The 14097-nt window shown below is 48.0% G+C and overlaps 1 protein-coding gene across 6 annotated transcripts in view; it reads right to left on the bottom strand.

Annotated features, from left to right (window-relative positions):
- Nucleotides 1–14097, bottom strand: part of ST3GAL1 (ST3 beta-galactoside alpha-2,3-sialyltransferase 1) — an 85651-nt gene that overhangs the window by 54417 nt on the left and 17137 nt on the right. For 3 of the 6 annotated variants that reach the window (XM_031439662.2, XM_010988804.3, XM_064476820.1), the window contains exon 2: nt 13014–13149. The exons of 2 other annotated variants lie outside the window; for them this stretch is intronic. The gene's annotated coding sequence lies outside the window, so the exon portion shown is untranslated. Of the gene's footprint in view, nt 1–13013; nt 13150–13277; nt 13396–14097 lie in introns of all 6 variants that reach the window. One more of the 6 variants, XM_064476819.1, reaches the window with a different exon arrangement.

The raw sequence follows: 14097 nt of genomic DNA, 5'->3' as shown, positions 1-14097 counted from the left end.
GGTGGTGGTCCTGAACAAGGACAGGAGGTCACAAACCCCAGGACCAGCTGCTGCCCACCTGGCAGATGGAAAATTGAAAGATGCAGCTAATGGGGCTTAATCTGGCAGGTGGATTAACTTCCATCTGAGGCTGAGGATGTGGGACTGGAGGTCAACATGGACACCATGGGGGCCCAGAGGAGGGGCCCAGGCCAGTCATGGGTTCAGGGGTGGTTTCCCAGAGGAAGTGAGGTTAAGAACTGCGGGGAGCTGGGGGAATTACCACAGGAGGTCACTGAGATCCATCAAGAGGCACAGGGTCACCCTTGGAGACAAGTGTCACCCAACAACCACTGAGTCCCCCACCATCAGCCCTCCTCTTTCTTCTCTGACTATTCACTGGCCCCTTGCTCACTCTGCAGGGCCTCCTGAGTTCTCAGCTGGTCAGATTTGCCAGGCACCCTCCTCCCTACTTAGAGCTTAGCCATGGCTGTCTCCCCAGGCGCCCACCTGACTAAGGTCCTGCTCACCTTTCTCTTCTTGGTGTGACCAGACCATCACCTCCGCCAGCATCACTTCCAAATCCTCTCCTCCCCTCTCGCTCTCATAGCCCTAGTTATCTTCCCACAAATCCTTGAATCTATGTGTTAACTCTGTAGTTTATCAGACACTCCCCCCACTGACATGTCTGTTTCACCAAGGATTGTCATCAGCTGGTTCACTGAAGCACCCCCAGCTTTCTGAGGAGGTGTCTCATGGATGACCTGTTAGTGGAATTAACAAATAAAGCAGGCAGCAGAGAAGGAGCCAGGCTTTACTGAGACCCCCATCCCTCTTCACATGTTCTAATGTTGTGCCTGGATGATGCACACCAACCTCTTGTCCTTTTTTTTTTGAACCAATGTGGATGTGTATTTTTCAAAGCCTAGGGGAGTGCATATGCCTTTTGGAAAGCTCACACTGAGAGCGTCCAGACAAAAAGCATCTCAGGAAAATCGTCTGGGTGTGAGCTGCGCCATTGGCAGAGCACCCCACGAGCAGGAGCAGGAGCAGCCTGGGGTGTCTGGGGGATCCCGGGGGCCAGGCACTGGAGAACCCTGCTTTGATTTCTGCCCCAGCAGCCAGATGTTCTCGATCAGGAAGCAAAATGAAGACAGTCCCTTCACAAGCAAAGGGAGGAAGAGAAAATGAGGACAGTCAGGAGCTGTCACCAAGCCCTTAATCGGGGCTCCAGGGACCATGAGCCAGGCAGACCTGGGGCCCCTGGGACTCCAGAGCTGAGCTCTCTTCTGGGTCCCGCATTTATGGTTCTGTTCCAGGAGGCACTCCCTGGACACAGTGTGACAGTCCCCTGAGTATCCCTTGCCCTGGTGAGGGACAGAAATGCTGCCTTAAGACATGGCTCTTTTAAGAGTCAGATTCTGAGAAATGAGGTGAAATGAGTGACTTTTTCTGTAGTAACTTAAAACTGTTTTTTATTGGCTTTAGTAATATATATATATACAGTATATGTATACATACATGTGTCTGCATATACAGCATATGTGTATAGCATGACATGTAAACATATACATTGTATACATGTACATACAGCATGCGTGTGCATATGTGCATATGGGCATATAACTTACACAGCATTTAATATGTACCAGGCACTGTTCTAAGAGCGTTATACATATTAGCTCACTTAATTCTCATAACAATCCTGTTAAGTAGGTACTGTTAATCCCATTTTACAGAGCATTCGGTCACCCAGGTGGATACAAGTGAACCTGGGATACGACCCCCCGCCTTCCCCCACAGGCAGCTTGCTTGAAAAGCCATATTCTCAACCTTATACCTGTGCTTCATAAATTATGTTCCAGGGACCCCAGAGGGGTCGCTGAGGCCCTTCCAGGGAGTCCATGACACCAAAATCACTTGCATATGATTGGTAAGACAGCATTTGCTTTTAAACTCTGACTTTCTCAGGAATGTACGGGGGGCCTCCTAGAGGCAGGTGATTTGGGATTTCAGAACAGAATGAGGCAACGGCTGCCTTCCTTTAAGCCAGACAGTGAAGGGACCTGTAAAATAGCACTGCCCTGCTTCCTCTCCTCACTAATTTTCTTTTTCGTTTGGGAAAGTAGCTGTTTTTCATTATACCTATGTTACCACACAATGGACTTACTATTTTTAAATAAAGTAATGAATATGCAAAGAATTTCTTAATTTTAATAACTAACCTGATACACATTTAAAGAGATAAGACATAAAAGCTATTCAGAATCATCAGTAACGTTTCAGAGTGTGAAAAGGTCTTGAAAACAACGAGTTTAAGAACTGCGTGTCCCTGAGGGTTTTGGAGGAGGGCATCTTGGCAATTTGGAGAAGACTGCCTTTCCTGCCCAGCGCAGGGCTGGTCATGCTGCAGCACATACAGCATCCCTGGTCCCCACCACAAAATGCCGGAAGACCCCCCAGGTGCTGTGTGTGTGTGTGTGTGTGTGTGTGTACCTGTATGTGTCAGTGTGTGTCTGTATGTCTGAGTGTATCTGTATGTGTGAGTGTGTGTGTGTGAGCATGTGTGTATGTTGAGGAGTGGGCACCGGCCCAGCTGAGAGCAGCTCCACTTGTCATCACAGGATCCCACTGTTGCTGCCTCCAGCTTTTGCACTGGTCCCTCTCCCAGTCCCAGTCCCAGTCCCAGTCAAGATCCCCAGCAGGGATGGTCCTCCAGCTCCAGTTCCCCAAGACTGCCCTGCTGTCTCTGCTTCATGACAAAGTCACAATCATTAACACGTGCCCAGAACCCTAAAAACATCCTCAGGATCTCTCTCCTGGGAACCCATCCCAAGGACACAGTTCAAATGAAGGAAAATGATAAAAGCATAAAGATGTTCACTGCAGTGTTGTTTATAATAATAATGATGATGAAATACACTGACATATGGAAATATACATTCACAGAGATGATTAGGTCATATGGTACTGCCACTTGGTGAAACATTATACAGCCGTTTATTGTTCAGGGCAACCCCTGAAACACTCCCTCAGTGACCCTTCCTTGACCCAGGTACTGGGGACTCAGTGGGGAATGGGATGGCCCCTGTCCTCAAGGAGGTTCCAGTTAAGTAACTGTCCCTCTGCCGTGGTTTCAAAGACAGGGAGCCAGTGCCATACATCCAACCACTAGAAGGAGCAAATCCATCTCCCCTGCCCCAAAGGCCTTCCTTTCCTTCTCTTTTTCTGATGGCCAATCCCCCAGCATACAGGATATTTTTAGTGCCTAAAAGCACTGGGGTGCCTGAAGGCACTGGAGCCACATGGTGACATGTCTTTCCCACATGGCCCTTGACACATACATGGGACATGCTGGCCAAATGGACTTCAGACAAGCTGGCTTTGGTCCTTCCCATGTCTTTCTTTCTCTCCCCAATAATCCAGATGCAAAAGGCTGGTGGGCTATTTTGGCCGGGCCACTTGCTTAATTTTGGCTGGGGCCTGCAGATCTATAAATAGCAGGTGTTCTGCAAGCAGGCAGGCCGACCTGTGAGCAATACAGAGAAGGTGGCCAGTCCCAAAGTTAAAGGGACATAAGTCCCCAGGCGTGGGATCCCCCATTCCTAGTTCTCCAAAAGCTAGAGGCAGAAGTGGGCAGAAGTGTGGCAGGTTGGCTGATACCCAAAGCGGGCTGAAGAAGAGAGCAATAACCCCAAGAAGGCCCAGGCTTGCGTGCAGCCCAGCAGAGGGGTCAGCTAGCTGGACATCATGTTGACCAAACCAGAGGCCAGGGCTGGCTCTGGGCAGCTAAGTAGACATACTGTGCCCGCTTTCAGACACCGATTCTTGGCCTTAGAGCTGCAGAGATGCACCTGGCCCAGGTGAGTTCTCAGTAAGTCCCTGCGAAGATGAATCACACGTGCCTGCTCCCCACGGAGCTTCCAGTCCAACAGGGAAAACAGACACGCACAAGGACAGGCAGTGGGGTCAGTGGGATGAAAGCCAGACACAAATGGGGTATTTGGGGGGATGGAGGGCAGATGGGGGAAGAATTCCCAGCAGAGGTGGTAATTGAGGTGAGTTTTAAAAGAGGGATGATATAAGCAGGAAGGTAAAAGAAGGGTGTCCTCCGTGCAGGATCGAGCAGATGCAAACCACGTACTCCAAGTCCTGGAGACAGAAAAGTGACCTCATTTAGAACGAATGTTATTTAGCGTAATGAGAACATGGGATGTATCTGTATCAGTGTCTGTATCTCTAGCCACAGTCACATCTACCACTGTATAACTGTATAAATGCCTGACAATTGTTTTTGATTGTAAGTCCCTGATACTAAGCTTTTAATCACCAAGGCATCCATTTCAAAGGTACTCATGTCAAATAAACACACTGCCGCAGCTGCAAAACTCGACAAAGAGCCAGGTGGCCCCACCCATGAAGTTCCCATGAAAGCCGCAGGTGACCTAGAAAGCTGACCTTTTGAGTGGTCCTGCTCTTCCCTTCCCACACTTACATTTCTGCGCTTCTGTTTCAAGTTGCCAGTCAAGAATGAACCTGTGAAAGTTCATGTAACCCCCTTGACCCCAGTGAAGGCAGAACCCCACGACTGTGCACACCCCACCTCCCTGTGTACCCTCCAGCGACAAGCCTTGTTCTTTTAGGAAAAGTTCCTGGATAGTTGTTGCTGGTTACATTTTGCAACCACAAAGGCCAGTCCAACGATAGCACTGGCTCTCAGTGGGGCTGGGGAAATGTCAGTGGGGCCCCGGCGAGTACTCCAGGCATTCCTAGCCCAGAGCATCACGAAACAGCAAGCTATACATCACACTAGCTGTTAGGGACTGCTATAAACCCAGGCCATCTGTCTTTAGAGTCCATGATCTTAATATCACTCTTAAAATTACTCTGTGAAAAGAACTTATTTACAAAACAGAAACAGACTCAGAGAGGCAGAAAACAAACTTATGGCAGGGCATGAAGGGGATGGGGAGGGATAAATTGGGAGTTGGAGATTACAGATACTAACCACTATATATAAACTAGATAAACAACAAGGTCCTACTGTAGAGCACAGGGAACTATATTCAATATCTTGTCATAACCTATAATGAAAAAGAATATGAAAAGGAATATATGTATGTACGCGTATGACTGAAACATTATGCTGTACACCAGAAACTGACACAATATTGTAAACTGACTGTACTTCAATAAAATAAATAAAACAAAATGAATTACTCTGTGAAAAGAACTTATTTACAAAACAGAAACAGACTTACATAAAAAAACAAACTTGCGGTTACCTGGAACGGGGGAAGAGGGTGGGGAGAGATAAATTGGGAGTTTGAGATTTGCAGATACTAACTACTATATATAAAACAGATAAACAACAAATTTCTTCTGTAGAGCACAGGGAACTGTATTCAATATGTAGTAATCTATAATGGAAAAGAATATGAAAAGGAATATATGTATGTGTATGTATGACTGAAACATTATACTGTGCACCAGAAACAGACACAACATTGTAAACTGACTGTACTTCAATAAAAAATAAATTGATTAAATTAATTAAATTACTCTGTGATAAGCACAAAGTCGGGTGGGGCCAGGAGAGCAGCGATAAGGCTGGCTTTCTGGGCAGGACCTGGGTCTCAGTGGCTTTGTCCACCCTGATCTGGAATTTGGACCCCATCCCAGGGCCATAAGGGACATGGGGACTGAAAGCAGGAAAGGCACTATTGGATGCCCTTGAGGAGCAAAGGTTACTGCCCAAATTCTTATCAGCCGGGCCTGACTAGAATAAAAATCATTTTTTTTGAGGATGACTCATTCTGTGGGTTTGGCTTCTAAAAGAACACAGTAAACATGCGTGCTGGTGGTGGACGCCCTCTCTTTGTGTCCCTAGGGTTGTTGAGGCCTCAAGGCCAGGCTGCAGCAGCCACCTCTGGCACGTCCAACCTCTGATGGAAGAAATGTCTGTGCTGCAGCTGGACACCTTCCCCGAGCTGGCAGGAGGGAGGCCCCGCTCCCACCCTCACAGCTCACACACGTCCACCAGTGCGGCTCAGCTGTAATGTAACGGTGATAATAACACAGCTGTAACATACCCAGCATTTGCAACGGGCCAGGCTCCATGCCCAGGATTTTGAACCATCGTCTCATTTAATCCTCACAGTCCCTTGCAAGTGGGCCCTGTGGTTGTCCCCTTTCTTACAGAAGGACAACCTGAGTTGCAGAGAAGCAAGATACCTGCTCAAGTGACAAAGCGAGGTGGACGCCAGGCAGGTCCCACTCCAGGGCCTTGAACCTGCTACAGCTCAGGTGTCCCTGTGGGGTTCATCTCCCCTGGTGACCAGGACTGGCCCCATTTATCAAGAGAACAAAGCACATATATCCAGAAGGAACCCTACTTCAAAAAGACACCTGCACCCCAATGTTCATAGTAGCACTATTTACAATAGCCAAGACATGGAAACGGCCTAAATGTCCATCAACAGATGACTGGATAAAGAAGATGTGGTATATTTATACAACGGAATACTATTCAGCCACAAAAACCGACAACATAACGCCATTTGCAGCAACATGGATGCTCCTGGAGAATGTCATTCTAAGTGAAGTAAGCCAGAAACAGAAAGAAAAATACCATATGAGATCACTCATATGTGGAATTAAAAAAAAAAAAGAACATAAATACAAAACAGAAACAGACTCATAGACATAGAATACAAACTTGTGGTTGCCAAGGGGGTTGGGGGTGGGAAGGGACAGACTGGGATTTCAAAATGTAGAATAGATAAACAAGATTATGCTCTATAGCACAGGGAAATATATACAAGATCTTGTGGTAGCTCACAGCGAAAACAAAATGTGACAATGAATATATGTATGTTCATGTATAACTGAAAAATTGTGCTCTACACTGGAATTTGACATAATATTGTAAAATGACTATAACTCAATAAAAATGTTAAAAAAAAAAAAAAAAAGAGAACAAAGCACAGCAGGTTAAGGACGCACATCTGGCAAGTGGAGAGCCGTCTTGAAGCTTGTTCTCTGGAATCCAAGGCCTTTGCTTCCTCCCTTCCGGCCTGGCTGTCAACCGGAGCTGAATCTTTGAACATTCAGGGAGATGGGCAGTCACTGCAGCTGTCAGGAGCCTGACCCTTCTAGAAGATGGTGACGACCTGAGGTGGGCCTGCTGACAACTGTGGAGAGCCCGCCCACACCCTGACGTCGGGAACATCTGTGGGTCCCTGGTCCATTTTACAAATATGGCAGCGGATGTAGCGAGGGGCTGGATCTGAGGGCCAGGGACCAAGCAGGGCCTGAGGAAGGTACATCTCGGACAGCGTGGAGGGAGAAAACAAAGACAGACTGAGCAGACAGAAGCCTGGGTCATAGCTGCATGAGAGCAGAACCGTGTTTGAGTTTGTCACCACCATACCCCTGGTATCAGGTACATAACAGAAGCTCAGTTAAAACCTATTGAACAAATGAGCTGGCATAACCGGCTAAGACTAAGACAAGGTTCAAGCACTGCTAGCACTTGGTTACTGTTGACAGTTAGTGTTACTTTCTATGTATTCAGCCTTCACCCCTAGGAAAGCATTTCAACGTGCTGGTAAGAACTCTTTGTGTGGTTCCAACACGTAGTATCCCATCCTCTGGATGCACGTTAGCCGTTGTCCAATACTGGCCACTTAGGATGTTTCCAGGAGAATCAGGCAGCGAGAATCAAGGAGAGGTAACGCAGCAAGTGGTTAGAGGCAGACTATACACCTTGAAAGCTCAGCCCCTCCACTTACTAGCTGTGCATCTGTGAATACGTTACTTAACCACTCTGTGCCTTGGCTCCATCATCAGTAAAATGGGAGAATGACAACAGCTAGCTTCCAGAGCAGCTGTAGGGTTAAAGCTGTCAAGATCTGGGGCTGTCAGAAGAGTGTATGACCCCCGGTCAGCCCGCCGAAAGGGCTCACACACACCCCACCGGCACTTTTGTACTCCGGAAGTCCACGTGAGTCCATAAAACGCAGTCCCGGTAGTGGGATCGTAAGGTCAGCCTGCAGAATTGCAAGGAAAGCCCCTTTGAAATCACAGCAGCATGAAGAAGGAAAAAGTCTTTAGCCCAAGAACAAGGGCTCGGAGGACTCAGAAGATGAGACCCCCTCCTGGATGGACACTGGAACTCCCACTGCCGGCCTCTCTGCCAAGTGTTTGTCCAGCCTCCTGCAGTTAACAAACCCTGGTGCCAAGCCAGCCCCGGCGGCTCCAGGTACCCACGTGACAAATCCCTCTCACCGACCCCAGGGGAGGCCTGGCCCCCAGCAAGGAGGCTTAAGCACCAAGGCCCCTCGGTGGCTCCCCACTTGTCTGGGGCTTGTATTTTAAACACATAGCCTTGTATCCTTTTTCTTAAAGAGAAGCCCCAAATTCTATTAACCTCAGGCCTCACAGAACTCGGAACTGCAACCGTACACCCCGCTGATTTGTTAATCTGTCTGTTTCTCCCATTAAATTATTAACATCTTGAGGACAGAGAGCTTGTCTTATTCTGTTTTACCTCCAACACGCGGCACCATGCCAGGCACCTAGATGTGTTTGCTGGGTGAATGAATGAATGAATGAATGAGGGGATAAGAAGGAAGGAAAAAACACCCCGTGAGTTAAAATCTGTTCATTTCAATCGCTCCACTTGGATCTTTTCCTCAAAATTGTCCCGTACAAGTTAATCCTTTTTCATCTGACGGCCTTTCAGCTGTTCAAAGACGGCTCCTCCAAGTCTCCGCTCTTCCAGGGAAACCACCCCTGTTCCTGCAACTAGGGCTCTTTTCTTAAAGGTTATCAGTGACAGAAATTCCACCAGCATTTCGCTGCTGTTCCTTTCAACATCTAATGACTGCCAGGATGTGCCTTTATCTACACAGAATACCTTGGCCTCCAGCCTGCCTGTGGGCCAGCTGATAACATTTATTTTTGGGGGGGAGGAAATGCTTGAGTTTTGAGGAAGAACGTCGGTGCACGTGACTCTTCAGGCCTGAAAAGGAGGCACTGGAAAAAACAGGCCTGGCCCCCGGGGCTGGGGAGGCCACAGCCCCTGGAGGAGAGTGAACAACTCCCCTGCCTGTCCTTTGATCAGCAGCCCCTCCTCTCTCCACCCCTCATTGTCTGTGGGATTTGGTTCCATAAACATCTCCCCAGAGTGACCCTCCTGGACCACCACACCTACACTGTGGTCTCCCCTGGGTCCCTCGGCCTGCCCCCGGCCCTGCGAGCATACACGTATTCACGTAAATCTCTTCCTGCTCGCTATCAGTCTCTTCCCTCCCCAGTTCTCTGCTTGCATGTGAACTCCCTAGGTCGTCGTCTGCCTAGAACAGAGCCTGGCACAGAGAGGTATCTCAAAAATATTTGTTGCTACATGAATGAAACTAGCATTTCCCAACTGCACATTCTATGTATATTCTGCTGGGAGCTGGGGGTACAAATGTGTTTAAATTCAGGCCTCTGTGCTTAAGTAGGTCACCCAGAAAACCCCCACTGCAAGAGAGGGAATGCCCTCTCCCCAGAGAGGCCCAGTTCCGTGATCACACCTCCACCCGACCAAGGCTTTTGCAAACACTGCAGCCAGGCACCCCCGCCCTCGCCCATAGAAACACTCACACGCAGGCAATTAGACCCGGATGCACGTTTCCACAACACCTCTGCACACCCTGTTGTGTATTACATGATGCAGACCACGAGCACGGCTCCTGGGTGTGAAGGAGGTGGGCATCCACCAATACGTTTGGACTTTCTTGCTGCTGTGAGGGCCAGAGGCCCCAGGTCCAGGGGGACAAACACTTCCCCACCTTTTGTGCTTTTTTCCCTGGGACAGTACCAGGGCCATCTGATCAAATGTCAAAAGGCAGACAGGAGCTCAGCGCGTGCTCGTCATGCTCACTAGCTGCGTCACTGAATTAGCTTGCCAGAATCCTGTTTCCTTCTCTGTACTTGGGCCACTGGGTTTTTGCAAGCAGTGACAGCAGCAAGGGTCCAAAACAGGACCTGGTCCATAGCTTAACAAATGTGGTGGGTGGTGGCATTGAAGGTGGGGACGGAGTGGCTATTCGGCATCATTTAGACAGACAGGAATTTCAAGAATGTTCCAGAAGCATCAGTGTGCACTCATGGTGGTTTTAAATGCAGACAGGTTGGTTTAGAAATAACCTTGATGGTGCACGTATGTATAATGTGGATGGATACCTGGATGTGCACGCACGTGTCTATAAATATCCATACACACCCCACCCCACACACACGCACGCACACCCCCCTCACATTTCTCAGCTGTCTGCTCAGAGGGCCTAGAAGCAAGGCTACCCCAGTAGTAACAGTTGCTAAGACTAGGGGGTGATGCATTAAGGGGTGATAAGTCCCACAGCATCTCCCCACAAGATACCTAGAAATTACAGAGGTGAAACAGTGACTTCCCATGGAGACACCCGGCAGACGTCGCCTTAACCAAGGGACAAAGGAGCATCACCAGTCCCAGGACAGACCAGCATCACCTCCCAACACGAGGCACCAAGGATACAGCATCAGTTCTGTGGGATTCGGGCAAAAGCATGCAGTCTAAATCTGACCAGGAGGAAGGATCTGACAAACACAAACTGAGGGACCGTCTGGAAAATAACTGGCTTCAATGTATCCAAAAGGTTGATGTCAGGAGATGCAAGCCAATGTTTGCAGCGAGTCAGTCTTAAGTTTCTGACTTAGCAGTATTGTGGTTATAAGAATTCTGTGATTTCAGGAGTAGAGTATAAAATACGAACACTTGAGAAACCTGGGTAAAGTGTAGCCATGGTTCTTTGGCTATTCTTGCAGGTTATCTATAAATTTGCAATTATATAAAAATAAAGTAATTGGGAAAACAATTTTTAATTGAAAAGAAAGCTCTGGGTTCAGATGACAGAAAAAGTGAATATAAAATTTAGCATGATGATTGGCACATTATGCATATGTGCCCAATAATTTAAAGCTATCATAATAATAGTAATTATTATTATTTGCAAAACAGCACACCCGGCGTGTTGTAAGCAGGAAGTGGATAATATCATCGCTGTCACTCATCACCATCACCACTTTCATCAGTCTTGATGTGCTTGGAATTAAGAACCAAAAAATTAGTATCTTTATTACTGTTACTTCTAATAACTTAACGTCTGCATTAAACTGCATTATTTGAGGGTTTGTTACCAAAACACTTGCCACCTATTCAAATGCATGCAACACGCACCTACAACAGTGAGGAGGCTGAGGGCCAACCACGAGAAGAGAGGCGGAAGGCATTCGCAGACCGGGATGCACGTGATGCATGTGCATTGGGACTTTTGTCATCCTCTGAACCTCTGCTTTGTTCTTGCAAGTTCCTGGCAACTCCAGGTTGAAAAAGGACAGCTCCTAAACACACAACCCGGTCCTTGCCCAGGCCTCTTGGCCACCTAGAACTTTTTCTCTGTTCCTTCTCAAAACCCATCCATAAACACTGGGCATCTCGGTGTCTGGCCCTTGTTACTCCCCACTGCACACTGGCTTAAACAACAAGTGGAGGCTCTTATTTGCCCCCAGATCCTGACCCATCCAAGATGGCGGGACTGCTGCCAAGTCCAAGGCTCTCCCCAAAGGTCTGTTGTATAGAACTGGCTGTGCTCAGCCCAGCTCTGAGGTGTGACAAGGTCCCAACCCCACTGCTTCATTCAATGTGTTTCTTGAACATAAACCTGAGATCCCTTCTTATCATTTTCTGTCTCCACCCTTCCTCGTTCTTTCAGATATCTTATCTGGAGATATGTGTATATATATATATATATATATGATATCTTCACCACTATCTTCAGCTCATTTTTCTTGCTCTGTTTCTTATCTCCCTTGTCCTTATCTTCAGACCATGGCATGCCATGGCCATTGCTTCTTCCCCTTTGCAGGAGGCCCATACTGTGTCCACCCACCTGTGACCATAGCAAGGACAAAGCTCCCAGCGGTATCTCTCTATCTGCACCTAAAACTAACAGACCCCAAGGCCCAAGCGCCTTAGTTTCTACATAGGCTGGCATACAGATGCCATAGGTCAGCTGCCCAAAGAAACTTTAAAAGCAAATCTATTGTTTATAGACGAGGAGGTAGACAGGTAGATACACAGATGTCCTGCCAACGATACAGAACAGCTACACACACACCTACACACTCACAAGAACCTTCCTTCTTTCACGATGGTTCCAATCATGCCCACGCTGAGTTGGAGGCGGACAGAGCGAGGAGAGACATCCCGGGGTGACCACCGCTTTCCCAAGCCGAGATGGAAATGCTCTCAGTCTGCTCGCTCCAAAATGGCAGCCACGAGCCACATGTGGTTATTTGCACTTGAAAAGTGGTGAGTGTGACCGAGGACTAAATGTTTACTTTTATTTAATTTTCATTAATGAAAATTTAAACAGCCGTATACAGAGTGGATACGTGTGGACAGCTCAGCTCCAGACCGGGGACTGGCATGCTTTTTCTGTGAAAGACCACACTGTCATCACTTCCAGCTTTAGGCCACACCGTCTGTCCGAGCTGCTGTCGTGGTGTCACAGCACCACAGATATACTGAACGGATGAGCGTGGCTCGGTGCCAATAAAACTTTATTTGTCAAACACAACCAGGCCGGATTTGTCGTGTGGGTCACAGTGTTTGGTAACTGAGTGCTCACTCCGGGACACACCAGAGTGTCACTGCAGGCCTTCTGTGGGATGGCAGGCACTTGTCATGGAAGGATTTACCAGTTTTCATGAAAGCGCAGAAGACTTTTAAGAAAAAGAGAGGTTGCTTGATACTCTAAGAGGCCTGCATTTTTCCCAGAGGGAGAAAGCATTTCCTCTTTATAGGATATCCCGGGACAGCAGGCCAAGTACAAAGAGACCGAGATACAGGGGACATCTCCCCACCCACACCCAACATAATCCAAGGAAGAGGCCAGAAAGGCAGCGCCTCTCTCCGGGGCAGCGCGAGGTTAGTTGGTCATTACCTCAGTGGGGTGAGGGAGTGTCCATCTCTGGTCCCCAGATGTCTGTCCCGGCTGCAGACCTCAAGCCGTCTCCTCACCACAGCTCCTGGAGATGCTAATTACTTCTGCGGGCATTTCCACGTCAGAAAGATTGAGTCTGAAAATGGTAGCAGCCGGAAGGGAAGAGGAGGAGAGTCTGTCAGCTTTGACATTTAGATCACTTGCTGCCTTTTGAAGATGACTCAATTAAATAAAAGATGTTCACCCACTTCCCCTCTCACTCACCCAGTGACTGATACATCAAATACGTTGTCAATAAACCCCTATTCTGTTTCACGCACAGAGCCAAGTGCCAGAGACAGAGGTAAGCGACGGTGTCGTTCACACCCTCGAGGAGCTCGGCCTGGTGGAGAAAACAAGTAAAGAACCCAGAGCAATACGATTGTGGATGTGGATAAGCTTTGGGAGAGTTGGGGAGAAAACAGCCAACTCAGTCAGAAAGACGAATTGGAAGTGGAGACATTTTTAGCAGCCCCTTGATCAAAGTACAAGTGAGATGCTATTGGGCAAAAGAAAAAGCCTTGGGTAAAGTATTGCTAAGGATAAACATACAGAAATATGCGGGTCTTGAAAGTGAAAATTATGAGATCAAAGTTAGGACAAACCAGGCAGGGGCCGGACAGGAGAGGACTTTTGAAGACCTCATCTGAGAACAGTTACAGAAACCCTCAGTGGAGCTCTGAGTCCCAAGAACTGCGATGTGCAGACCATGTGTTTTCTCAGCGGATCTGCTCATGAAATAACCCAGATGACCACACTGATTATTCCCATTTCGTGGATGGGCAGCTGAGGCTTGCAGAGCTGACGTGAACAAACTTGCCCAGCGTGACAGAGGCCATAAGGGGAGAGAAGAGACCATGACAGGAACCCCCACCTCTGTCTGGTTCCAAAGTCTTCATCTTAGCCACTGGGAGAGACAACGGTGGTAACAGCCCCTAATTTGCTCCTGTCACCTTGCAGCACACCCCTCTGTGGTGTTGCTTTGCTTTCCCTCCCATGATGAAGTGCAGTCCATTTTTCCACCCTTTGAGCCTGAACTTGGCCC

The sequence above is a fragment of the Camelus dromedarius genome, chromosome 20 (assembly GCF_036321535.1).
Source record: "Camelus dromedarius isolate mCamDro1 chromosome 20, mCamDro1.pat, whole genome shotgun sequence".
Lineage (NCBI taxonomy): Eukaryota > Metazoa > Chordata > Mammalia > Artiodactyla > Camelidae > Camelus > Camelus dromedarius.
Note: the sequence above shows the minus strand (reverse complement) of the source record. Positions and strands in the feature narration are given on the sequence as shown.